The following is a 27,018-nucleotide window of genomic DNA, read 5'->3' as shown; positions in this document are numbered from 1 at the left end:
ACACACGTACTCCGCCTTCGCCAAACCCCGCCCTCGTGGTGACGTTAGGTCACGTGACAGTTGCGAGGGACCTGCATGGTTGTGAGATGTATCTTTTGTTTCGCCCGTGGTGGGCACTGAGTGAGGAGCAGGCATGGAGGCGGCTGGTCTCGAGTGGTAAGCAAGCGTTGGTTAACGCTGGTGCAAGTTGTCTGCAGTTAATCGAGTGCGGTTTTACTGGAGAGCATGACCAATCGACACGGAAGACAAAAAAGACACCGCGACGCCTCTTCTTGTGTTCCTAGTCTTGGCGTCTTTTATTTATGCAGGCCACTCGGGCTCGGTAGTGCAGCACGTGTTGTCGTGATTGGAACGTGTGTGTGACGAGGTTCATTCGTTCATTTGTTATCTCGTGGCTAAGCTGTTGAAGTGACTTTATTGCCTTGCAACGTCACTGACCTTCTTCAAACACGTCGGCAGTGAGTAAACACTTTGCGGTGTGGCTAGCGTAGCGTCTGGCGGACAGGCTCTCAGTCAAAGTATCGTGCCTCTTGTTTGCCTGATCGAACTTTTTGAAAATAAACCTCGTGCTCAATGTTTTCTTGCTGTGCTTCGCTTAAATTTTATTCTGTAGTTGCAAATCGTCTCTTCGTTCAAACGCTTGTTTGCACGTTTCGTTGGCGAGGGAGGTTAGCATGATTGGCAGGAGCGATGTAAAGCGGGCCTACGCTGCTACATGAAAGCGTGAACTGAAGCCTCAGCCCACTGTTTGTAGGGTGTAAGTACACCCCCGTCCCTCGCGCCGACGAGTTCCTTTTTTTTTTCTTTTTTTTACATTTATACTTTCACAGTTATGAAAGTTTTTGCGCAAAAAGTTTTTACTACCATCAACGCTTTCTTCTTTCAGTTAAAGTTGCGGTTATTGGGAAAACCTGGGACGAAGGGCAGACAATTGGGCGAGAAAAGCAGTTAACTTATTTCTTAAAGCCGGGGTTTGATGGAAAGCGTCACGTGATCGCGCGCTAAACTAGCGGCCCACGCACTCACTTAGTTGCTACCGGAATCGGAGCACAAATGACCTGAAGATAAGCCCACAGAAGCATCTGCACGCAATAACATTTTGTGGCATCAGTGACACTTAAGTATGGCAGGATCTAGTCTGGTGACAACTGGAGGAATTGCCTGGCTGGCATCCTCCTGACATTCATTTTTGATTGCGAGCAAAGTAGAAGCAGCTGGCAATTTGCTGCGGAAAGTTTGATCTCAGGTAGTTCAATGGTTCCATACTACACTGCAGTGCCAAATGTTTGTGGACAGAACTTGACTACTGCTTGAGTTGCAGCTGACTGCAACCATGCATCATATGAGAGAGAGAGAGAGAGAGAGAGAGAGCAGGATGATATGCAGCCTGACATTACTTCTTCTGCTTGTGCACATGTACTGCACAGAAAATAAGGGTGTTGATACTTTCGGCTTGTTCCTTGGGCTCCATTAAATCAAGATGTAGACAATGAAGCGCTTATTCTGTGCAGCTTTCACTGGGACTCGGATACCTACAGCAGGTAGGCCATTATTACGGCGCTCGACTACTGTTCCCAAGGGCGCGGGATCGAATCCCGGCCTCGGCGAAAGCTTTTCGATGGAGGCGAAAAGCAAGGCGCCCGTGTGCTGTGCGTTATCAGTGCACGTTAAAGAACCCCAGGTGGTCGAAATTTCCGGAGTCCTCCACTACGGCGTCTCTCATAGCCTGAGTTGCTTTGGGACGTTAAACCCCACAAACCAAATCAAACCATTATTAGATGATTCTACATTGTTTACAAGTCTAGTTTGCTAAGTGGATGACAGTTTACTGACCTGATTAGAGACCGCTGATCTTGGCCAATAAGTTTTAACTGCCTGTCTGAATTTATCTTCACTCTGCAGTCTGCATGGTGATGATAAGTTTATCTGCACTAAATGGTTGGGCATGTCAAATATTTGTATGTGGCTGACATGCCACATTGTACATTGAGCGGCAGAGTTACTGAGTGCAAGTACAGCAGTTTTCTAGAAAGTCAGGGTAATGCTTTATATTTTGCTGCACTGGGCAGGACAGTCGGTGATTTCTTTTTCACCATATTTCCTCTAGATTCCCAACCAAATGCTCATCGACAAATGTTTCTTATCAACTCATGGTGGGATGGCATTGTGTCGTGAATCATTTAATGCCATGCTTAGTGCTGCTGTAAAGCCGTGCCCTTATACCAGGTGGTATGCAAGGCAAAGCAGGCCAAGCACTGCCAACCTGAGCAGAAATGATGGAGCACCAGCCAAACACTAGTAGTTGCTTTGTGCAGCTATGAGAACACAGACCAATATTATAATGTGATGAGAAATTGTCAGAAAGCACCTTTCTCATTGTATGTGCTGTTCTTGTAACCGCACAGTGGTATTAATAGTTTGTCAGCTTGATTTGTTGACAAAAGAAGACAAACACCTATGTGAAGAATGTGGAGCTGAACTCATTATAAACGATGTTTCTTCTCATGCACTGGACTTGAAGCACTTATGAAAAAATTACAGCCAATTTGCATAGTTAAAGGGCTGTGAAGTAGGTGCGTAGCACTGCTTACACCGGCTATATTTCCATCAAAAGCACGGCGCAGCTGCGTTGTGAGCTCCCTTTACACCATCTTTAGGGGTTCTCAATACCTAGCGGCTTAGAGCCGAGGGAGCACCGTGCGCACCCGTGAAGGTCGCGGGCTGACTAACACTACGGAAGAGAGCCAGTATTTATGGTGGGCAATTGACATGCAGCTACTCAATCAGGAGTAACAGGCGCTTGTACAGCATTGCCGGTGACAGTTGTGACGGCTGCAACTGTGATACACACCACTTTCTCATTGGCTGTAGCTGTGAGGCCGTTCTGCCTTCTCATTGGCTAAGACGCACCATGTGGCGCAACACCGCCTAGGCTCGCGGCATCGCCACTGTCTCCTTCGTACCTCAAGAGCAGGCATTGGACTGCCACCAGTGAAATACGTAATTGCGGCCAGAAGTCGTGCTACGCACCAAAAGAACCCCAGGTGGTCGAAATTTCCGGAGTCCTCCACTACAGCGTCTCTCATAGCCTGAGTTGCTTTAGGACGTTAAACCCTACAAACCAACCAACCAGCCTCATGAAAAGCTTAATCACTCGGCTCGCGAACGGTGGTGCATCACAACAAAAGCCGTATATTTTCGTGTTAGTGAGGCGGCAGTCATGATAAAACGTGCTAAACATTACGGTCTAGTGCTCATAGCTGTCTGTGATATCAGCGCTACTCGGCCCCTACATAAAGAAAACAAACGACAAAATACATCGGGATCAGGCCCCGTCGCACATAAACCAAGCACGCACCGAACAAATCCTCATTGCGGCTATCACTGGTTGGTTACAGGCTTGGTGCAAACTCGAGTAGGCACTTTTTATCATGCACCAATGCCACCTTCCTGCCTTTGCGCTGCATCTGCTGATCAAACTTGACCAGCCACTCACGGGAAAAGTTCGTGCATCATCCATGCTTTCCCCATTATTATGGCAACGAACCGGGAAAACAACGAGGGTTCTTGGATTTCCCTATGATGAAGGCGGGGCACTTGTGCCTGCCGTCCATGTTGGCACACAAAAAACGGTCATGCGCAATTTGCTTTGCTTGCTGTCCTTACAGGGATCGCCTCTGACAGCATGAGTCTGATGGTAGCATACGGAAAAACTGCCTAGTCCTATTCCCATTGTACAAGTCCCGATTTGTGTATATTTCTCGTATGCAGGACAGTGTTTCCTCAAGCCACTCCTGCCTAGCGTCAACATCGAGCAATCCTGCCTCGCCTACGACGATTCCATGTCTCTCCTTGAACTGTTGAATCCAACCACCACCAGGCTGGAAATGGTGTTGCGCAGGAGGTATGTGAAGTGCTTAGCCTTCTCCACTGAAATCGGGCCCCTAATCTGCAGGTTCGCTGCACGGACGTTTAAGAACCACTAGGAGAGCGCCTGTTCTATGTCTTCGTAGGCCCTATGTCGAACCCTTTTCCGGCCGTCGTCCATTGCATGAGCAGCACTGGCATCGCTTTCGTTCTCGATCTTGGGCATGTTGCGGATGATTGTCAATACTGTCGGTTATGTCAGGCCATACTTTCGCACAAAGCTGCACACTTTTATGCTGTCCTTGTGCTCACATACAATGTTTCAGGAGGATCCTCCAGCGCTGTTCACAAAAAATCCAGGGCCAGCAAGATCGGGGCAACGAGGATGGCACTCTAGGAGAATCACACTAGAAAGACACGTGCATGAACACTGTTGCACCCCTGCAATAAAAAATATGTAACCGCAAAGCGTGGGCCTGGACAAAATAGGGGAGGATTGTGCAGTGCACCACGGTTAGCGCACCCTCAGAATGGACTGCACCGCTTCACTGTGCAGAGTCAGAGAGGTCACGAATTCCGCAGTCTCGAGTGGGAGCGCTCGAAGCTCTCCCTCAGAAAGGTCGTACCTAGCAGTGGCTTATGCCTTCCCTTCTCCTTGTGAGAAAGCGCTCCGTCCTCCCTCACATCTCCGCGGCATGCAAGCTTCCCCGGCTCACCCGGCCAATGCTTTGGCTCGACTCGCTCTGTCCCGATCTTTTTTCTTTTATTATCGCTGCAGCAGCATTGTCTCCGCGTATGCGTCGCTTTTATGGTCGCCGTGTTTTGGTGTTTCTCTTGACTTTCAGTTACCATATTTGATTGTTGTAGCCGGTAATAATATTTACTCGCATAATGCTTGCACTTTTTTTTGCGGAAAATTGGTGCTAAGTTGGGGGGTGTGATAATTATGCGGGGAAAATTTTCGAGCAAATGTTTCGGAGCGCTAAAAGCAAATTTAAATAGGTGCTTATCGGGATTGTAAGGTCAGCTATTATAAATATAACCAACACATTACTTTCAAGCAGAACTTACCCTTGTTATAAAAGTACAGGGTCGTCAAAAGCACAAATTGTTAAAGCACTTTATTTACCGCACGTAGCCTCATCATCACTCCGCGTTTCGTGGTATAATGCTCACAGCAGACCATACAGTTCTACTCTTGATCAGAGACTTGATCCAAGTCCGTGTCGACACTGCAATCGCTGTCTCCAGTAGTGTACTATGCAGAAATCGTTGACGCCGAAGTGCCTGCTGGCAGCGCGGTTGCTGTGCTGTAGCCCGTACTCAAAAGCTTTCAGCTTAAAAGCAGCTGTATAACTTGCGTACCGTCCCATCGCGATTCGGCACCAAGAACACGGTAGCCGGTGGGACAAAGCAAACAACACGGACGGAATGAAGGAACAAAAACTGGCAGAGAAGTGACAGCAATCTGTACAGATGTACGACACGTAGACCGAAACTCCCGCATCAACTCGAAATGGGGAAAGCCAGCCTGAAACTGTCAGCTCCCATCGTTTTCTTGCGAACAAAGCGAAGACAAAAAGAACGGCGGGGCATGTGAGGGACAATGAGACGCGGAGACATTTTACAAAATGGCGACGACTGCAAGCATCATGGAGGTAATAAAAAAAAAAAAGACGAGCCTAACCGATGATGATCTACCCGAGCATGCTATCGCCGCCTGGTAACGCGTGCACACGAGGCCAGCTAGGTTCAGTAGTGCTCCAAAGATGGCGGTTGTTACTACTAGCAGACGATTCTCGCGGTGGTAATATTGGTGGTGCAATGATTATGCGAGGGAAAAAAAATTTTAATTTTTTGCCGCCCATTGTTGGGGTGCAGCATTACGCGAGTTGGAACATTATGCGAGTAAATACGGTATATTATGGGGGAAACCATTGTAATAAGCAGTTTATTTTACCATAGAACACATGGCAAAGCTGACAATATAGTGGCTGCCCCTTGTTATATCCACTATATTGTTAGAACTTGTATTGCTATAAGTGGGCTTGACTGTATTTAAGAAAAATTGCCAACCTTGGTTTCTTTGTAGTTAATTTAGTAGTGACCCATTATTGTGCCTTTTGCTGCTTAACAAGTACCTGACTGCATAGAAGTGAAGAATGTGTTTTAGTGATAAACAAGCTATGCAGTTATCCAAAGTATTACTCTAAGAATTGCTTAATGCGTCTTGGTAGTCCTGGGTGAGGTAGAAGCATTACATTTTATTGTACATCTTTTTTCAGTGAGTGAGGAGCGACTGCATTGGGTAAGTGGCAATGTCCATGCTGCTTTTTCGCAACGACTCAAGGGTACAGCAAACGGTGAGTATATTCATGTCATTTCATGATGACCAACGTCCAGGAGAATTTTATAGCTCACAGGCTCAAGCTGTTCTTTAAGATGGGTCTGCACAATGCACCGAATCGTTGTTCTGAAACGTTGGTTAATTGTCGGACTTTGTGAAGGTGTAAATTTTTGGCAGTCAATTTGCATCCTAGTCACTGTGGATGAAGGTGGGAGTACTGCTTTCTCCTTTTGCATTTTTGGTGGCAGACAGCCATGTGTTCCGAAGAACAAAAATAATGTAAAGCTAGGCACCTTGAGGCACAGTTACTTCCACTAGCCCGGAGGGTTCGTATGAGTTTTCAAATTAAGGCACTCATGTACCATGGATGACACCGTTTCTTTAAGATATCTCTTCATGGTTTTGCCTGCCGTGTTATCTACTTGTACATGTGCTGCAAATTCTTTTTTCGTACTGGCATTTTGTTGAGTTAATAAAGTGTCAGGAATTTGCAAACTGTTTTTGTCGGTCAGCTTGCTTTCAGTGGCATTGTGTATGTGTCTAGAGAAGCAGCAGGACTGCCTTGTTACGCACTTATTTTGTCCCTGGCTCTGGTGATTATTTGGGGGGAACTGACAGCCAATGGCAAATTATGATGAATTGTGATGAAGATGTGAGTGCTGCCATAGCTTCTCCACACGCGCATGCATGACCAGAAACCTGCTATGCATGTTTAGGAGTTTTTCCTTTGAACTTTTGCATGGTTATGGTCCCAATCGGCTCACAGAGAAATTCCGCCGAAAAGCGAGAACTAACTTTAAAGCAAGGCCACTAGACCTCACCGAATATCGCTCAAAGGTACATTGCAATTCACTTCAAGCTCAACAAGAATGCAAAAACTATTATGATCAGTCACATCGCAATGCCAACATCCAAATTGGTCAGTAGGTGTGGCTTCAGCGCCAGGAGCCCATTACAAATGACACATCTAAGCTTGCCGCTGAGTTAAAAGGTCTCTACAGAATAGTGACTAAAAGACACCTGTCACCTATGTAGTTCATCTTGCCACTTGCCCATCCTACCAATATTTCGTGAGAATTGTTCTTTTCAGCCAGATCCAATGATTCTGGCCACCGTATGTCGACCAAGCCTTGCTGCACCCACAACCAAAGAGACTTTCATAATCACTTGAAAGGGCTGTGCATAGCGAAAATGGGGATATATCTGCTCTCTCACAGAACAAACAACATTACAGCAGACTGTGTTGATGAGGACACTGAGAACATTGCTTAGGCAGAGCAGCTTCATTGTGTTTCCACTCATTCCCGTTTCATGTTCATTTACCTAGGCAGCTGGAAGATTTATGAAAAGTGATGTCAAATAATGGGAGTTCTTCGCCATGCGCACATGCATAGCAGGAAAGCCACTGTACCTTTGCCATTGCGTGTCTTGTTTCTTTGAATCGGTGAATGCGAATAGCCACTCCCGCGTCTACACTCTATCTGTCTCTTATTGATGGCATGCGCTGTGCCAGTGCCGTTGTGTTTGTGTGATCAGGACTGGTTTTCCCAAGCGAGGCCCGCTGACTTGCGTGGCAGTCGGTTGAGTGCCACTTAGGGCTCGCCTGATGCTAATGTCCCATGACAATTTTATTTTGACCTGTGGTTTCATCTGCCCGCACACACGTCCACCTCAGAGGTTAGTGGTTAGTGTTTAAAAGAGTAACAAGGTGCACGTACAGAGGTGAAGATTCACGAGGGGAGCTGCAGACAGGAGCCATGAACACTGTCTCGCCATATCCTTAAGGGGAGACACTACTCTTTAAACTAATTTTGTTACTGTAAAAACCGGACTATAGGTCGGATCAGAATATAGGTCGGCCCCCCAACTGACCAATTCTAAAAATGAAAAAAATCTTTTTCAATGGCAAAGTACCGAAAGACACCCTTACCTTTAAACAAATGCAACTCGACCGGTTGAACAGTGGTGACAGTATTTATTTTCACTTAAATGCTGCTCGTATGTACACCCGGCCAATTTTTCAACAGTATCGCGCGACCATTGACTCGCGCGTTTGTCAGCACCTTATCATCATGGCACGGAGCAGTGAAAGAAGCGAGAGTAAGCGCAAGTGTACACATGCGCGTTCGTTTGTCTCACCACTCAGCACCGTTAATAAGGCACTGACAAGCACGCGGGTCGATGGTCGCGCTATACTGTTGAAAAATTGGTCAGGTGTGCGGTACACAGAAAAGACACGAAGTGCGCAAGCGTTGGTCTACTCAGAGTCATCAGAGTCGTCCAAACTCGAGTCGGATGATGAGTGCTTGTCACTGCCCACATCCCACAGAGCATCATCCTCTGTGCTGTCCAGTGCGTTGCTGATGCTGCATTTTCTAAATGCCTTTAGCACCATCTCTTCGGGCAGAGATTTCCACGCCGACGACACCCAACCACAGACAGTCGCAAGCAGTGGACGTTACAGGCGGCCGGTGGGGGTGGTCGGATTGCTGCCCAGCATCCATTCATTACAGAGCTTGCGCACTCTATCTTTAAAAGGCTTGTTTAGCACAACGTCTAGTGGCTGCAGCATAGAGGATAGACGCCAGCCCACCAGGTATGACCACGAGATCAGTCTTGCCATCGCACAGGGCCCGTTTTACGTCGGCTGTGAGGTGGCCTCAAAACGAGTCAAGAACGAGCATGTTCGCTCGCTCAAAGAAAGCACCAGGTCGCCGCTTCCAGACAAGCCGGATCCACTCCAGCATTAACGCTTCGTTCATAAAGCCCTTTTCATTGGCCCGGACGATGACATCACATTGGAACTCCTCCTTCGGCAATTTTTTTCTCTTAAAAATGATGAAAGGGGGCCGCTTCTTCCCATCGGCTGTGCACGCAAGCATCACAGTGAATCGCGAGTGCTCGTTCCTCGTAGTTACGTAGAAACTTGATCTGCTTCGCCCCTTTCTCGGAAACAGTTCGGCTTGAGGGCATATCGAACCACACGGGTGTTTCGTCGGCGTTTCCGATCTGCCCCACCATGTACTCGCGTTAGCGCCGGAGTGCAATCACATAGTGCTAAAACTCGATGAGTTTGTGTTCAAACTCTTCGGGCAGTTTCTGGCACACATGTACGGCGCCGTAGTGAAAAGCCCTTCCTGTTCATGAAGTGCAGCACCCAGGATAGTGAGCCCTTGAACTGCGTCCTCGTGAGTCCCGAGGCACGCGCAATCTCTACTGCTTTCACGCGGATGCATTCGGCAGTCGCAGGCAGCGACCTTGCACGCAGCTCCCGGACGAAATCCACAGCCTTGGCTTCTAGTTCTGGATACAGTGCAGTCCGCCCACGAAATGATGTTTTCTTCTGGTTGCTGCAAGTAGCAATACGCAGCTTCTGACTCCGTCAGTACCGAACGCTCTTTTCGGATACTCCACATTCACGCTGTGCTGCCAGCTTACCATAAAGCTCCGCGTACTCAATCGCCTTTTTCTTGAAGGCGATGGTGAATTGTCGTCGGCTTCCGCTCATTTTGAAGCAAAAAAGTCAAAAGCTGGCTTTTAGCAGTCTCTAGACTATACCTATGGTGGCTAGCTCCAGACAACGGAAACACAAGTGGCGATGCTACGCCGCCATGGAGGAAGAAAAAACTAGGAGGGAGCGCGCGCAGCCTCCGCAAGCCATCCTCCTCTGACGCCGCTCCCTTCTCTCTCTTGCGCGCAATGATTCTTGGGAATTTAGCCAACATAGTTGCCAGACTTAAAAGCAGCAGGGTACATGGTATTTTTTAGTGACTTTGGATGTCCCCGCGGAAAGCTTACCGGAGTGGTCTGCCGAAAGTTGCGCGTCTCCTCGTAACACCTAAGCTACTTTGTTTACAATTGTTGCATTGTACTCCATGTTTATAGGCACACTAGTGAGAACTGCAGGTGGCCTTTTCATCTTTGGTTTCGTCAGGGAGACTACGAATTCGACATAACCTTGCATGCCTGGGGAACTGGCTTCAGCGTAACAATGTGTATTTGAGGTCTGCATTTCCTAAATGAATCAAACGATTTTCGTCTCGAACAATACATGCACCTGCCCTGAAAAACAAACGTTTCGTTTCTCGAGGAGTGCGCATAACAGGGTACTCACCGTTGGAGCGACAGCCCCGAGAGGTATATCTGTGTAGTTCTTGCATCCCGGCACGCAGCATTTCATATGGCAGTACTTTTTGTTGGGCTAGTTGGTTTGATTCCATGCTTGCGGGACTCAGCGCACAAAGACAGAGCACAAGAACACAGCAGATGACTGGACAAAGCGATGATCAGCGCTTCGTCCCCTCGTTCTTCTTGTTCTGTGTGCTTCGTCTGATCGCCGAGCCCCGCAAGCATTTCATATGGCGCAGCTGAGAGAACCCAGCCATACTTCGCGAAATACACGGGTGCACTGCGTGGCGGCAGCAGTCCTCACGTGATCAGCCCGTCTAAAGTCCAAAGTTCCATCTACCGCCTGCTCGCAGCGTGCGCCTCAAGTTTCTAGTGCAGGCGTCGCGTAGCGAAGGCCACGCGAAGACATTCCTTCAGAGCGAAGCGTGCGAAACCGAAACCAGCTACCGGCTACTGCTTGCCGTATCACGTGACGGCTAATTTCCCATGATTCTTTCCATTATAGTTTTTATGACTAGGCTTCACTTTTCCGCCGCGGCGCTCCCTCTACTAGTTTTTTTCTTCCTCCATGTACGCCGCGCTGCTGCTGATGGCGATGGTGATGGAGATGTGATGGAGGCTGTTGACTTCAGCCGCCCATTGTTGCAAGACCTCCACAGTTTTTCCGCCAATGACCGTTATATAAGACGAGGGTCGGCTTTTCGCCACAATTTTTTGAAAAAAAAAAAAAATTCGACCTATATTTTGGTGTTTAGGTAGTTTTTGTCGCACATAGATGAAAAATGTATGCCTGATGTATTTTTTATATGCTAAACACAAATATTCAATTTATTTTTACCTATCTTGTGTCAATTTCTAAATATTAATTAGTGACTAATCATTGTGGCCAAGTTTTTAATAGGTTCCTAATCAAAAATGAATAAAATTTTATATCTGTGTGTTCTGCAAAAGCCAGAGAGTGCGAACATACCATTCTTATAATTCTGGCCTCCCTGGCATAAAAGTTATAGACTTGCCAATTACGTCCATAAAAATTGGGAAAATTTCAACAAATAACTTACAATTTAATTAAATTTCAAAGGGGAAATGTTATGCCTTTTAGATCTTATTGCAGAGAACAATTCATAAGCTTCAAAATACAACAAGAATAATTCTAGTCTGACCACCACATCTGGAGATATCTTGGGCAACAGTATGTGGAGTGGTTAAAAAATTCATCTTAAGAAAACAAAAAAAGCAGTTTGAAAACAAGGCTGGAGTTTATTTGTTGCAGATAAAAACTTGGACTTTACTGCAAATTGTGTTAGAAGCCTCCAGGAACATAACCATGATCAACTATTTTTCCTTGTTTCCTTTTCATGGCACGCCGGAAGTTTTCAGCACTTGCATGCTTCCTGTCAGATGCAACCAGCCGGCGCTGGTTTCTTCTCGGCACATATTTGGACCAATAGGCTGTTTTGATTCACGTGCAATTCCTTAAGGATAGCCTCAGTCGCAAGTTCTTTCCCAGCATTGAATCTGGCGACAGCTTCTCCTACTGCACTCTCAACAGTGTAGAGAAAGGCATGCCTGGTTTTGGGTACGAGTGACCATATCACGAAGTGTAGGCACTCATTTGCATTTTGCGTTTTGCCTCTCTGACAACGCTCAAGTAGTTTCTTGTTGGAGAGGCGTGTGTATATAGGTAGCAATGCCTCGGCAACATAGTCTGGGAGGTTGTACCGTTGCTTTGATGCTGGCTTCTTTTTTTCCACAGCCTTGTTGTGGATGCACCAGCTGTCTTCCCCTTTTAGACAGAGCATCCGTATCGTGGGAGCAGCAAAAAACCCGAATTCGCTTGCCAAATAAAAAAGCCGGCTGAGTTTGTGAAGCAGACAACAGCGTGACAGCATCCTGCTGCGGTTGCCAACCTGCCTGCTGCCGCAGCTGCAGCCAATGGGGAGATGCTTTTCAACACGGCAATCAATCGGAGGCGCGTTTCCATCATAGGGCCCGTGCGACCACCTCCGGCGGACCTGCGTTTCTTTTGTTTGTGCGGTTGTTACAAGATGGCAACAACTGAATAACTCAGAAACAGGCAGGTTCGTGGTATCCTCGTCGCCATTGTTAGAGTTGAGACGCTGGTCGGAACGGGTTTATTGTCGACGGCTTGTCGGTACACACGCGGAACACCAAAGAACACATCTCGCTACCTGGTCAGGCTATTTATACCATTGTGGTGGCGCTGAGGTACAGATGACCGTGGCACCCTGCTGGTTATTATATGCAATAATGAGAGCGAAATCTCAACTGCCGTAACCACATTTTTAATTTCGGCTGCTTTTCGATGCAGGCGAAAAGCAAGGCGCTCGTGTGTTGTGCGATGTCCGTGCACGTTGAGGAACCCCAGATGTGGTCAGAATTTTCGGAGTCCTCCACTACGGCGTCTCTCATAGCCTGAGTTGCTTTGGGACATTAAATCTCACAAACTAAGCCGAACCACTTTCACTTATTTTCACATTTTTCATTTCCTGCACGGCACTAGATGACCAGAATTGAAGTAGAAATTACTATATAATGACCCTTACTTTTTATGGTGTAGTCTTTCACGGTGCAAACTTTGTCGGTGGACACAGCTTAACATTATCTGAATTGCATAACTGGCTGTGGAGAAAACTGTAGTTAGAGCTGCAGAAAGCCACATTTAGTGGGTTTCAGTTGAATAGGTGCTGATACGTAGCAGCAGCTTTTAGGATGGGAGGACCGCGCGGTGCTAGGCACGTGACATTATCAAGGATAAAGCTGACAAATTGAGTGCATAATATGCATTCTAGCTTGTGCTCGAACTGACTAGCTTAAGTATAAAATCTTCATAGGCACACAAACAGATGCAAACATCACAGATACATCAAGGAAGTGTGTGGGCAGAAGGTATCACTCAGAAGCGACACAGTCATAGTATCACTCAGAAGCAACACAGTCATAGAGAACACTGGAAAAATACAGCGTACATTACAATGGACGACATATTGAAAGCTCTGTCACAGTGGAACTGCAGTGCATGAAGTCTTTGGGTTCAGTCCCTGCAAGGGTGGAAGCATTGCCATGGTTATGTTCTTTCCGAACTATGCAGCTACATACAAACAGATGATCATGCAGCAACAGAACTTTATTTTGGCCCCACTACATGCCTCACAGTTGCTTTGCATTTCTTACAGAAAAACAAATAGAACCACGGGTCACATGCCTGCGCATTGCACTTTAAGCACTTTTCTCATAGATACCAGTACGCGCCGACCGAAAACACTTACCTCCGCGAGTTGGCCTCGTTGGCTTTTGTGCCGAGTGCTCCATGCAAAGTTTTTTTTTTTGTTCGAGAGAAGTGGTTTTTGTTGGGGAGGATGAAAGGGGGATCGGCGGGTTCAACTGTCTCCTCAGGAATGAGGGTTCACCGCCGTTGCGCTGAATTAAGGGGGAAGGGGGGTAAAAGGAAGGGAGCATGACTGGGATAGTGGCAAGGAAGGAATGTAAAGGGCGAGAGGATCCGGTGAGCCTTAAGCGCCGGGATAAGCGTGAGGCATTAGGATGGGATCACTGAAGGTCGGCCCACTGTTAAATGGGCGGACAATAGGAGAGCGACACCCAGTGAAGCGGGGCTGTGGAGGGGTCCAGAGTTCGTACCGGTGCAGGCACAAGGGCCCGCAAAGAGGAAGTCGCTCCAGGAGATGGCGGTCACTCTGGGAGGGCCACTGAGGTCACGGTCTGAGCACAACACTCGGAGGCACAGTGGCTCGAGTGAGCACAAACACGACACAGTAACGAGTCACAGGATGGGCACAATGTGTGAAGGCACAGTCAGTGAAGTCACACTTTGGGCACAGCGAACAAAGGCATAGTCAGGGAGGGCACAACACTCGGAGGTACAGTGGCTCGAGTGTGCGTAAACACGACACAGCCACTGAGCACAGTAATGAGTCACAGGATGGGCACAATGTGCGAAGGCATAGTCAGTGAAGTCACACTTTGGGCACAGCGAACAAATGCTTAGTCAGGGAGGTCACTGTCACAGTTTAGGCACAACACAGAAAGGCATAATGCACTAGGATGACACAGCCAGGAGTACGGTATGAGGCCAAAGCGCACAGAACAGGGGAGCACAAGCGGATGCAGAAGACACGGGGGAACACGAAGACGACACAGGGTGAGACGAGTAGGAGACACACGCGCACAGGCATCCGGGGGCACAAACGCGGGAAATCCACAAGCCGCGGAGGATACTCTCACTAGGAGCGGCAAGGTGAGCACAAAACGCGAGCTGAGAACACTTGAACACTGGATGGCACAAGGTAGGTCAAATGCGGAGGGGAACGCAGTCGTACGCGCACAGCATAACGCGAGCTAGCCACAGATTGAGTACAGTACATAAACGCACTGCAGCACAGGTGAGGCGAAACGCCAAGATGTCATAGGCGCATAATAAGGTGGGTGGACTCCATGTAGTCCAAAGGGCAAAGAAAGCACTCTGAACTTTATGTCAGGGGCCACGTGGAAACAGCAGGTCATCGCTAGTAGCTGTTGGGAGCCCCAACTTGCGACAGCCAGCAAGGAGTTCGTCTCTGCCCATCGTAGGTCGGACAGTGCACGAGTAAGTGATCCAGAGTCTCCACAGCACCACAGTCTCTGCATGATGGAAGTCCGGTCTGGCGAAGGCGGTGGAGTCGTTCTGCTGTCCAAACACAGTCGATGCGCATTCTAAGAATGATTGCGTGCTGGGGAGCTGTGAAGTCAGGGAACTTGATTGTTTGTGGAGCATTGCCGGCTGCAACGTGGGCGTCTGGGTGAGCAGCAAGTGTTCATTTAAGAATTCTTGCCCTGGCCACATCAAATTTGATGATGGAATTGGTGACAGGCACATATGATGGAATTGGTGACAGGTGCGTCGCCAGTGTGGGCACTCTTGGCCAGGGCGTCAGCCCGTTCGTTGCCTGGGATGCCGACATGGGCCGGAAGCCATTGGAGAATGAGGTTGGTGCCTCTGTCCTCAACCGCTCTAAGCTTGTTGCTTAGTGACTGTACAGCAGGTATGCTGTACTCAGGCTTGCATAGGAGCTGCAAGGCTGGTTTGGAGTCACACAGGATGGCAGCAGCGGCAATAGTAGAACTGCTTAGGAGGAAGTCCGCGGCCACGTGTGTGCCGCTAGCTCAGCTGTTGTGGAAGAGGCTCCGAAAGGGAGGCGGCAGACAGCACTTGAGTTGGTGGCAGGGACGAAGCAGGCTGCAGTTCCAGCAGTCCCATCTCGTGCCACCGAACCGTCGGTGTAGATTAGGAGGCTGCCATGCAGTTCCTCGTCTTTTAGAGCAGCAGACTCTTGTCACATTGCACATATAAGTGTGGTTTGCTTAGAACATATTCCGCTCACTTTGAGTTTAATTCAGAATGGTGGGCGAGAGTGAGGGGGAGGCCTCAGAGAGGACTGGGGAGGGGATCCGCGATCTCTGTGTTGAACGTACCGACTATACGACCCAATTTGGAATGAGGGGCGTGTAGCCGTGCGATGATGGCAGCAGTGTCAGGGGCTCGCCTCATGCACTCGATCGCATTCAAGGCGAACTGTTCGGCGCATAGTGAAACAGGCCACTGGGCAGCTTCCGCATAAGTAGCTGCAACTTGGGAGAAGTGAGGGAGGCGTAAGAATTTGCGAATAGCACTCCGCTGGTCAGTGTCGATGGCTTGCCATAGGAGAAGGGGGATGTTGAATGGTTTATGCATAAAGGGTTTTCGCCAATGCAATGCCATTGTAAAATCTAATGGCAAGAGACAGGGAGCACCCCTCACCCTTAGTTAGAAGCTTGTTTGCGGTCGATGTGACTTGGGAGGCTGCTTTTCTGAGGGAAGAAACGGCTGGGCGCCAGGAGAGTTTGTGGTCAATTGTGAGCCCCAAATAACAGGCTGATTTCTTCCAGGGAAGAGGAACCTCTCCTAGTGTGAGTGGCAGTTTGAGGTACATAGCCGCAGGGCGTGGGTGAAACACGAGGGCTTCGGTTTTTGTGGGGAACAAGGAAAGCCCGACACTTTGGAGAAACTGTTGAACTGTGAGTAAGGCAAACTGGAGCTCTGCACAGACGGTGCGGTTGCAGAGTGTCAAACCGCTGCAGTAAAGGGCTATGTCGCCTGCGTACAGGCAAATGCACACACCAGAGTGAAGGGCTTTGATGCGGCGCGGAAGCTGTGACAAGACGAGGTTAAACAGAAAGGGGCTGAGTACGCTGCCCTGAGGGACGCCAGAGAGGACACTGCGAGGAGAGCTTAAAGAGGAACCAGTCTTAACTTTAAAGGTGCGATCAGAGAAAGTTTTGGATGTAGCCAACGAGGTTCCCGACTACACCGAAGGTGCAAAGAGCATCTAAGATGGAGCTGTGAGAGATACAGTGTCACATTCGGTCCCTTGCCAGACGGCGAGCGCGGCCGGGCAGCGGGCAGGAAGGAACTGAGACTGGCCCCGATCCCGGCACGATAACAACAACCCTTTATTTTACGCAAACAGCATCTTTATATAGCAAGCACTCATGTGACCAGTGACATCACGGACAGAATGTTTCAGGTATCCGATAACGCAGACACATGACACGCAGCACAGGTGCTATCAGCACATCTCCCCTTTTCTCTGAAAAGATACACTGGCATATGCAACAAACTTAGCACTGCCACCAACAAAGGATGAACACTTTTTAATGGATGCAACCAATGCTCAAAACAAAATAACAGTCAGTTACTGAACCCATATCGGTCTCGCGGTCGGACATGACGGCCAAATCGTGTTCTATATCCAGGAGGGCTAGTTTGTGGCAAGGGGGTATTAGATGGATCGGCAGGTGCCTTCGGTTTAGATGGATTAGTTTCCTTTTCCATTTCTACCCGACTATCATATACCTGCGGAAACTCATAGCTACCTCCTTCTTCCTCGCAGTCATTCTGCTGGGAAACAAAGCGAACCAGGAATTTCCTGTTTCTTTCTAGAACTACACCCGTAGAAGTTCTAACTACATACGACCTCGGACGTTGTGCAGGACGTAAGACTTGCGCTTTCACTTTGCAGTCTGTCACCCATACTTCCGCTCCTGGTTTGAGGACTGGCAGCGGAAGAGCCCTATGACGACTATTGAAGTACTACCTACGCTGCCGCTGTCGGATGGTTACATCGCGGTCTCTGAACTTTTTCAGGCTCACCTTCTGGGGCAGAAGGCTCTTGGGAGGGACAGGGACTGTTGTGCGCAGCCGCCTGCCCATCAGAAGCTCTGCAGGGTTTTTTTCTTAGTGGCCCTGGGGTGTCCCTGTATGCTAGCAGCGAAAGATAGGGATCCTTAGCTTTTATAATCAGCCGTTTAATTGTTTGGACCATCCTTTCTACTTCCCCATTTGCCTGAGGGTATCTGGGGCTCGTCGTCACAGTGCGGAAGCCATAGTCGCGAGCAAACGACTGAAATTTCTGAGATACAAATTGTGTTCCCTTATCCGAGATGACAATCTCTGGTATGCCATGTCTTGCTAAGAAACTTTTGAGGTGCATAATGACAGTGACACTTTTTGTCGAAGATAGCAAGGCTACCTCTGGGTATCTAGAAAAATAATCTACTACCACCAAATACCATTTTCCCTCAATATGGCAGAGATCAACACCTAGCTTTTGCCAAGGATGCTGTGGAGTGGTTGTTCCGACTTTTGTTGCCTGTGTTCTCCGCACACTGGGCAATCAGTCACCAAAGCTCTCAGCTGGCAACTCAACCCAGGCCACCATACGGACTCTTTGGCTCGAGCTCTGCATTTCTCGATTCCTTGGTGACTCTCGCGCAAGCGCGTCAAGACCTCTGCACGTAATTTTTGTGGAATCACCAGCCGCACACCTTTGAGTAGCACGCCTTCAGCGACTGTCAGCGTTGCTCTTTCCTGCCAGTATGGACGCAAGACCATCGACAACGATGAGAACTTGAGCCAGCCTTCCAGGCTGAATTTTATGAGAGCTTGACAGACTTCACCGGCTACTTGTTCAGCTTTGACTCGTTTAAAAAGGCTAGCCTCGACGGCATTTGTCAAACAGCCCGAAACGAATTTGGCGACTTCGCCAATACTCAGCGTATGTGCATCACTTTGGTCTCTCTGAATCGAGGCTCTAGACAATACATCTGCAGTAACGAGTCTCTTACCCGGGATATGCACAACCGTAAAGCTGAACCGCATAAGTCTCATGCAAAAGCGCTGAATACGAGGAGGCAAAAACATCTAAAGGTGATTTTCCCAACAACGTTACAAGTGGTTTGTGGTCGGTTTCAAACAAAATTTCAAGACCATTGATGTACCCTTCGAATCAATCGTTCTGCCGCCCAAGTCAATGCCATCTCTTCCTTCTCAATCTGAGAGTATCTGGTTTCGGCAGGCGTCAACGAGCGTGACGCAAATGCAACAGGTCTTTTTTCATTGTTTGGTTGAACTTGCATCAATACGGCCCCCAAACCGAATGATGACGCGTCAGCAGAAAAAATTGTAGGGTATTTCTTGAAAAAGGCAGCAGAGCAGGTAAAACCAACCCAAAGCACAAGAGGTGCACACACGCACACAAGGACAACGCTGCACTGACAACTATATTAACTGGAAACCGCACATCTTCTTCCTTCACTTTACGTCTGCAGCCAACTTCTTTCTTTTCGTTAACATCCTGCCGGTTTGCGCAAAAATTCTACTTCCTTCTTCAACAAAACCACTGATGGCATGCTGACACATTGGTTTCCCAAGTCACAGATTGCATATGCTTCATAAATCTCTCTGGCTAACTTGTCCTTCATCCTTTTCATAACCTTAACATTGTGAAGGTCAGCCGGACATTTTTGGTCTCTACAATCAACGCAGTCTTTGCAGTGCACAGCCAGATTTGTGCCAGACTTGTCCGATATTGCCTTAGTGTGCTCTCTAATCCTTTCATTGAGGCATCTTCCTGTCTGTCCAATATATTTCTTTCCACAATGCAAGGGAATCGCATAAACAACCCCCTGAATACAATTAGCGTACCTAGTCCGGTGCGAAGTTTTGCATCCAGAGTTGAAGTCCTGGTTATTAACCTGCACACACATCCCTTTAGCCCTGTTTGGTGCCGTCAGAATAATCCGGATGCCATGTCTTTGACCAATCTTCATTAGATTATGGGTGAAGCCATGCATATATGGTGCCACTGACCACTTGTTTCCTTGAGTAAGGTTTTCTTTTCGAATCCTCCGCTTGATCGGCAGGACAATGCTTTCTATTATGCTACACAGCAAATGCTCAGGATATCCAGCCTCCAGAAGCCTCTCAATCTGGCTAAGAAAACTTTTTTTAACATGGTGGTCGCATGATTTGTTGAGAGCCGACGTCAATGCAGCCTTCGCAATACCTCTTTTTACAGTCTTTGAACAGTGGGACATGCACGGAAGAAACTGCTTGTTCGCTCTTGGCTAGTAAGTCCAACATAAGTGTACTGGTAAGAATTCAAGACTCAAATTCAGGAAGCGCAAAACAACTTCCTTTGGAAGTTCCCAGGTGAATCTTAGATCAGGGCAACTTTCTTCAAACACAGCAAGGGCTGTGTCTTTTAGTTGATCAGTCGCATTTCCTTTCTCTAATTCACACAATACCAAAAAGTCGTCAACGTAACAAACTATCTTTACAATCCATTTATCTTTAATAGCCGTCAGAATAGTTCTGTCACATGCGGCTAGGTACACATCGCTCAGAACGGGAGCAACTCTCGAACCTATGCATACACCAATATTCCATCATGGGATGCAACAGTTGACTTGAGATAGGCTGCAATCAACTCTAAGAAGGTATCCACAAACACCCCCACTGAATTCTGGAAAACAATAGCCTGCTTCTCAATCATTTCTCGTAGTTCTTTTAACAAGCCTTCTTGTGAGATAGAATAGTACATGTCTTCAATATCGAGTGAAAATCCAGAAAGTCTCTTCTTATCATATCCCTTGATCTCAGATCTGCGCCGCACCGTTAGTGCCGGCATCGTGAGCGACGAAACCGCGGCACGGTTTTATGCCTTTCAGGCGTAGCTTGTCCGCGACATCAACAGCAAAAAAGTACAGACAAGTATTACGGACTTTTTCGGCCACTAGTAGTTTGCCATAATAAAGTTTGGTTCATTTTCAATTCATTCCCATGTGGAAGTTGACTTGTTTTGGATCATACGAATTCGGGATGATACGAATATTTTGCGTGCTCCCTTGGAATTCATATCATCGAGATTCTACTGTACCGCTGTGGCAAGGACAGGGGCTCGGGGAACGTGAGGCCGGAGCATTGACGACAGGATTCGCCACCCTCGTTTCTGGGATCGGGGACCGTCTAGAGCTCTACAGAGTTTAATCCAGCTGCGTCGGCGGAGTTTTTTGGCATGGCGGTGGAAGTAGGCATCTAGGTAGTTATAAACTGTCCAGTGCTCGGGTTTGCCCGTGCAGCGAGCTTTATGCTGTGCTTTGCGTCGGGCGGCGCGCAAGTTAAGCAGTTTCACATCCGGGACAGGGGATCCAGGATTCACAGCACGGTGGGTTGTGGCGGAAGTAGCGCAAGCAGCGATGTGTCCAAAGAAGTCTAGAGGTCCGTTCGATTCGCCTTGCACGACGTGCACCAATTCACGTCAGTTCAGAAAAAGTTCCGCGTTCATGCAGCGCCAGTTCAGCAGTGCAGATGTAGCGCGACACTAGCGACGATCGGAAACGAACGTCGAAGTGCTGAAGGCGTGCAAGCCTTCTGCTTTGCTGCCCTTGGCGCGCTTGGGTGTCGGGACAGTCGGGTTGTTGCGTGGTGCGGTAGTTCGTTGTGTGTGTATATTCCCGTTTGCTGTGAAAAAAAAAGAAATGCGGTTTATTGCCTACTGTCATGGAAGCAGCTATGGAGCTGGTGGACTCCGATAGCGAAGAAGAGGAGCTCGACGACTTAGTTGCGATGATTGCAGTGAAGCTAGTGAGGCTGGACAGGAACCATGTGCCGCGTTACTGTGAGGACGTTGTGAGCCGATATTTTGACCGAGTTCAGGCGTCTTTTCCGCCTCTCACGGAGCACGTTTGACGCTCTTGTGGGTTCTTTTAGACAGTCGTAGTTTTTCCCGCACCCCATTGGAAACCGTCCACAAATTAGTCCAGAAAAAACGTGTCTCGCCGTTCTCAGTTACCTCGGCACACAATGCAGTATGTATTCATTAGCCGACCGGTTTGATATTTCAGTGTCGTCCATACATGCTTGCATCGAAAGAGTGCTGGAATTTTTGAACAGCATCAGCTCATCGGTGATCGTTTGGCCGAACTGGCAACAGCAAGAGCGCAGCAAGACTGACTTCTTGGCGAAAGCTGGCGGCAAGGGACCACGTAACAAGATCGGCTGCGTGGACGGCTGCCACATAGAAATCAACAAACCTGAGGAGTCACCGCAGTCTCCAGGAATGTAAACGAGAGCGGGCTGAGCGCTTCGAGAGAAAAATGACTCTACTTGAGCGACTTGTGATGGCTGTAGAGACGCAGGGTGCAAATAAACCTCCAAGTTGAGCCCTGAAAATGCCTTTCTACGACTTTCCATCAGTATTACAGCACAATCACATCATGCACTATTTATTAAACCTTGAATCCATGTATATCAAACAAACAGTCGCAAACTGTGTCACCACACTGAAACAGCACACGTAAAAGATCAAACTAGCACACATTCAGCACTGATTTTGGGTGATGGCCTCGCGCACCCTTTCGCACTGTTTGGCAGTGCTGCAGTCAAAATCTAGATCACTGTCCTCATCGTTCTGCACTTCTTCCAGCTCAGGCAGCTGGCCCAGTTCATCGAAAAAATCTCGCTCGTCGTTGCACATGTTGTGAAGTACGCATGCGGCCATTATTATTAGGCAGCGTTGCTTAATGCTTCCCGCGTCGACTAGATACAACCTTCTGAAACTTTACTTTAGCAAGCCAAACGTGCTCTCGATGGCAACACGCTGTTGCAAGTGGAACCTATTGAACCTTTTTTTCCAGCACTGAGCTCCCTAGAAAAGGAAAATCAACTTGTAAAGAAATGCTGCACAAATAGGTTTAGATGCAGAGTTTTTGTTCTTGGCCCCTTTGTATGACCGCTCCAGACTCTTCCATTTATTTTCAATCTGAAGCGCCGTCATTGCTTCTCCGAATTGTGCAATAATGGCATCCGCTATTGCCTGCCAGAGGGATTTTTTTGTGCTGAAGGAAACGTGAAAAACCAAGGGGAAAAGAAAGTGTACGGGACGAGCTGAAGTCTTGCAAGGACTTTATCTGAACTTTGCACTCTGTAAACTTTTCCTTATGTTTCATTTCATTTGCAAGTAATGATACTCTACTATACCTAGTCGCATGGAAATACATCCTTACAGGAAAATAAATGATGCATGAAAATTTCTGCTTTGGTGCCAAATAATTCCTGCCATTTGTAAGTTTTGTACAAGCATGCAGTTTAATTCTATTATGAAGAAGTAGGGTCACTGACCAAGTCCTTGTGAACAAGGAAGCCGTAGGGCTTCTGAAACGTATTAAAATAGGAAAAAGTACCTGTCAGTGATTCTTCAAGGCATATGTGATGACCGAAACAAGTTGATTGATGTCTTCATCGGTTTCCCGGGCTCTGCACACGATGCCAGGGTATTTCAGGAGAGCCCATTTTTCGAAGAGGCTGCCGACAGATTTTGACTTGGTCAGTGACCCTTCTTCTTCATTATGTCACCACCTGACCAGACGATGTTTCGTCAAACTCTAGACTACAGTTTAATTCTAGCGCATCTGATACCATGCTTATATTGTCACGTAGTGGTGACGAGGGCGACGACACAAATGAAGGGTCGATGATTGCACTAAAGAAACTCTTTATTTGGGCTGACTTGCGCCCGCAAAAGAACTAAGCAACTCGGCGGCGGCGATAGAAACAAACGGGCTCGTCGATCGTCGAACAAAGAATGCCCGTCACACTCGGCAACGCTCAATTTAAAGGCTGCACAGAACAATCTAGATAACGTCGCAAACAGCTACCAGCACGGGCTGGAACATTGTGGAAGACACCCGAGTGGCCGGTACCTTCCAGACAGATCTCGGTGCGTCTTGCACTACGACAAAACTGATAAAGGTGTGACTCGCGACATCGAGCAGTAACAAACAAAGATTACAGAACTGATACGCGGTCCAGAATCAGAGTGATAAGCCTGTATGCCGGCGGCTGTTAAAAAACAACAAATGCTGTTTTGCAGGTTTCACGGCATTACTCCCCCCTTAAAAAAACATCGCCTCGATGTTTCAAAACAAAGAAACTTAAACATAAACACTGCAAAGTATAAACACCACAGATTCTTTAACGCGCGTAATATGGCTTCAGTCGTACAACATGTCCAATTTCTGGGCGTGCGCGTCGCCATTGTGGTGCTGATGTTCCGTCGGGAATGACTTCATAGTCCAGGGGTCCGACGCGGCGAAGGATTTTATATGGCCCAAAGTATCGACGCAACAACTTTTCACTTAATCCGCGACGGCGAATTGGTGTCCAAACCCACACTTGGTCTCCTGGATTGTACTCTGCGTGGCGTCGTCGTAAATTGTATCGTCGGCTGTCGGTGCGCTGTTAGTCTTTAATACGCAGCCGTGCGAGTCGTCGGGCTTCCTCTGCACGCTGCAGGTAGGCGGCGACGTCAAGGTTGTCTTCGCTGGTTACGTGCGGCAGCATTGCGTCGAGCGTCGTCGTGGGCTCCCTGCCGTACACAAGCTTAAACGGGGTCGCTCTGGTCGTCTCCTGGACTGCCGTGTTATACGCGAAGATCACGTACGGCAAGATGGCGTCCCAGGTCTTGTGTTCAGCGTCGACGTATATAGCGATCATGTCCGCGATCGTTTTGTTCAGGCGCTCCGTAAGGCCATTGGTCTGGGGATGGTACGCAGTTGTTCGTCGATGGCTTGTGTGACTGTATTCCAGGATGGCTTGCGTCAACTCTGCCGTAAACGCCGTTCCCCTGTCCGTGATGAGCACTTCTGGGGCGCCGTGTCGCAAGAGAATTTGTTCGACAAAAAATTTGGCGACTTCTGCCGCGGTACCATTTGGTAGTGCTCTTGCTTCGGCGTAACGGGTAAGGTAGTCAGTGGCCACGATGATCCACTTGTTACCCATAGACGAAGATGGAAAGGGGCCGAGGAGATCCATCCCAATTTGTTGAAAGGGCAGGATTGGGGGCGGAATCGGGTTTAGTAGTCCTGCTGGTCTGTTCGGCGGCGTCTTGCGTCGTTGGCACTCACGACACGTCTTCACGTAGTGGGCAACTTCGGCAGGCAGTCGCGGCCAGTAATACTTCTTCTGGATTCGACTAACGTGTGCGCAAATCCGAGGTGGCCTGCTGTTGGCTCATCGTGCAACGCCTGCAGAATTTCTTGCCGAAGGGTTTTAGGCACTACGAGAAGCTGCGCGGTCTTGTTAGGTGCGAAGTTCTTCTTCACGAGGAGGCCATTGCTTAACGTGAAGGATGATAAATGTCGTCTGAACACACCAGGAGGGGAAGCGGTCTTTCCTTCCAAGTAATCGGCTAGCGCTTTCAGCTCAGGGTCTGATCGCTGTTGTTCTGCGAAACTGCTGGCACTTACCGGTCCCAAAAAGGCGTCGTCGTCATCGTCCTTCGGGGGAGCATCGACTGGAGCGCGGGATAAGCAGTCTGCGTCTGAATGCTTCCGGCCCGACTTATAGATTACAGTCATGTCAAATTCTTGAAGTCGTAGGCTCCATCTGGCAAGGCGGCCGGAAGGATCTTTCAAATTAGCCAGCCAGCAGAGCGCGTGATGGTCGCTTACCACCTTGAATGGTCGGCCGTATAGGTATGGACGAAACTTAGAAGTGGCCCAGATGATTGCAAGGCACTCCTTCTCGGTCGTCGAGTAATTGACTTCGGCTTTTGTGAGGGATCTGCTAGCGTAGGCGATTACTTTCTCCTGTCCGGCACTCTTCTGGACAAGAACGGCGCCTAGGCCCACACTGCTCGCGTCGGTGTGAATTTCAGTCTCGGCGTTTTCATCAAAGTGGCCAAGTGCAGGAGGGCATTGCAGGCGGCGCTTAAGTTCGTCGAAGGCTTCTCCTTGCGGCGCTTCCCGTTTAAAAGGTACGTCAGCCTTTGTAAGCTGCGTCAACGGTTCGGCGATCCGCGAAAAGTTTCTGACAAATCGTCGATAATAAGCGCACAGCCCAAGGAATCGGCGCACAGCTTTCTTGTCGGCAGGCGGTGGGAATTGTGCGATTGCAGCTGTTTTCTCCGGGTCTGGGCGAATACCGTCCTTGCTAACGATGTGACCTAGGAACCGGAGTTCTTCGTAGGCGAAGTGACACTTCTCTGCTTTTAACGTTAGTCCCGATGACTTGATGGCTTCCAGCACTGTCTGTAGTCGTTTTAGGTGGTCTTCAAAGTTTGACGAGAAGACAACAACGTCGTCCAAATACACCAAACAAATTTGCCACTTCAAGCCTGCCAGGACTGTGTCCATTACTCGTTGAAACGTGGCTGGTGCGGAGCAGAGCCCAAATGGCATCACCTTGAACTCATAAAGGCCGTCCGGTGTGATGAATGCGGTCTTTTCGCGATCTCTTTCGTCGACCTCAATTTGCCAATATCCGCTCTTCAGGTCCATCGATGAGAAGTACCTTGCATTGCAGAGCCGGTCGAGAGTGTCGTCGATGCGGGGAAGCGGGTAGACATCCTTCTTCGTTATGCTATTCAAGCGGCGATAATCAACGCAGAAGCGAAGTGTGCTGTCTTTCTTCTTGACCAAAACGACTGGTGCCGCCCAGGGGCTGTTCGATGGCTGGATTACGTCATCACGCAGCATTTCCTCAACTTGATCGCGAATGGCCTTTCGTTCTCACGGCGATACACGATAAGGGCTTTGGCGCAGAGGTCGGGCGTGTTCGTCCGTTATTATGCGATGCTTGGCCAGTGGTGTTTGTCGTACCTTCGATGACGATGAGAAGCACTCCCCGTAGCTTCGAAGCAGACTGAGAATCTGGTCTTTCCTGTTGTGGGTCAATGCCGGGTTGATGTCAAATGTGGGCTGACGGAATAGGTCCGGTGCGTCTTCCAGCGTTTGGTCGTGGAGGGAGAATACATCTTTGAGGTCGGCTAATTCGTCGAGAAAAGCGATCGTCGTGCCCTTGTTGAGATTCCGGTATTCTTCGGTGAAGTTTGTTACCAGCACCTGAGCTTGACCTCTCCGGAATTTCGCGATGCCTCTTGCGATGCTGACACCTCGTTCTAAGAGCAATTGGATATTTCCTTCGACGATGCCTTCAGCGTTTTCAATGTTTGCACTACCTACGCAGACTGCGATGCTTGATTGGGGCGGGACGGTCAATTCTTCATCGAGGACGTTTAGAGCGATGTGTTGCATCGACGTCGTCGTAGCAGGAATGGCTTTGTCTGCAGAGAGCTTGATGAGCTTGGATCGCAGGTCGATGATAGCCCTATGTTCATTTAGGAAGTCTATACCTAAAATCACGTCGCGGGAGCACTGCTGCAAGACCACAAAGCTGGTGGGGTAAGTACGCCCATTTACGGTTATTCTTGCAGTGCATCGTCCCGATGGAGTAATCAGGTTGCCACCTGCGGTGCGAATCAGCGGGCCATTCCAAGCGG

General features: G+C 48.5%; 1 long non-coding RNA gene across 1 annotated transcript; it reads left to right on the top strand.

Moving 5' to 3' along the window:
- Positions 1-78: 78 nt before the first annotated feature.
- LOC146192932 (uncharacterized) lies at positions 79-24,371 on the top strand. Its single transcript, XR_014706781.1, has 3 exons — positions 79-156; positions 3,772-3,904; positions 6,153-24,371. It is a non-coding gene; the product is annotated as an uncharacterized LOC146192932 (long non-coding RNA).
- The last annotated feature ends 2,647 nt before the right edge of the window (positions 24,372-27,018 follow it).

Source organism: Amblyomma maculatum, chromosome 4, assembly GCF_055883805.1.
Source record: "Amblyomma maculatum isolate TAMU_Amacu chromosome 4, ASM5588380v1, whole genome shotgun sequence".
NCBI classification, from domain to species: Eukaryota; Metazoa; Arthropoda; class Arachnida; order Ixodida; family Ixodidae; genus Amblyomma; species Amblyomma maculatum.
This window is presented reverse-complemented; position numbering and strand designations above follow the sequence as displayed.